Consider the following 1,418-nt stretch of genomic DNA (forward strand, 5'->3'; position numbering starts at 1 on the left):
AATTAATCAACTCATATCCATTTATTAATGTGCATTGGAAACCTACTCTGAAAAATATTTAAATATCAAACATTAAACCTACTTATAAATATTTTGAATTATGAGTAGCAGGTCTCATTAAGAAGCACAGTAAACATTAGAAAATTTAATTTTCTTACAAATAAATTATAGGATTTATGACCATATAATAAGTAAGATTGTCTATTGTAAACTATTAGAGACTTTATTTCCTTTTTTCCCTTACAATGAGGGACGATTTTCTGCAGAATCTCTCACTGAAGTTACTCTGGTCCCCCACTACTAGAGGTGAATTACAATGGCCTCGCCTATCAAAATAAATCTGTACTGTTGTCTTTCACCTCTATATCAACCAAATCAAATTTCATAATTTTTCTATCATTAACAAAGCCTCCATAAATCTCTGGTAAGTACAATATTTTACTTTACTGGTCTTACTTTTTTTTTTTTTTTTTGAGACAGGGTCTCACTTAGTTCCTCAGGCCAGAGTGCAGTGATATGATCCTGGCTCACCACAACCTTGACCTCCTGGGTTCAAACAATCCTCCTGCCTCAGCCCCTCCAAAGAGCTGGGACTACAGGCACATGCCACCATGCCTGGCTCAGTTTTGTATGTTTTGTAGAAATAGGGTCTCTCTATGCTGTCCAGGCTAGTCTTGAACTCCTGAGCTCAAGAGATCCACCTGCCTTGGCCTCCCAAAGTGTTAGGGTTACAGGGGTGAGCCATTGTATGTAGCCACTGATTTTACATTTGTTATCAACTTTTTTTGAGATATGATTTTCCATTTTAACTGTACAGTTTAACAGCCATTGGCAAATGTATGTACCCATGTAATCTCCTCCACAATCATGATATAGAATATTTCCATTAGCTAGAAAATTTTCTTCTGTACCTTTGAGGTCAATCTCTACTCCCAATTCCAGGCCCCAAGCAAGCATTGTATGTCATTCTGTCACTGTAGATTAGTGTTTCAGTTTCTGGACTTTCACATAAATGGAGTCAGAGATTATGTTCTCTTTTGTTCCTGCTTTTTAATGTATCAATGGTTCACTCATTTTATTGCTGAATAATATTCCCATGTATAGAAATGACATATATGCAAGTTTTTAAAATTTTAGCATTTCTACAGTGGTATCTCATCATAACTTCAATTTGCATTTCTCTGATTTAAATGACAGCAAATTTTTTTATGTTCAAAAGCCATTCAAATATCTTTCTTCACAAAATATTTTTCAAATTGTAGTCCATTTTAAAAAATGGTATTGTTTACTTTATTGTTGAGCTATTTTTTTTCTTTCTATATTCTGGGTATGTATCTTCTACTAGATACATGTATTACAACTACTTTCTCCCAGCTTGCAGCATGTCTTTCATTTTCTTAATGGTGCTTGTAAAGATG

This window comes from Cebus imitator, unplaced genomic scaffold (assembly GCF_001604975.1).
Source record: "Cebus imitator isolate Cc_AM_T3 unplaced genomic scaffold, Cebus_imitator-1.0 Scaffold593, whole genome shotgun sequence".
In the NCBI taxonomy this organism is placed as follows: Eukaryota; Metazoa; Chordata; class Mammalia; order Primates; family Cebidae; genus Cebus; species Cebus imitator.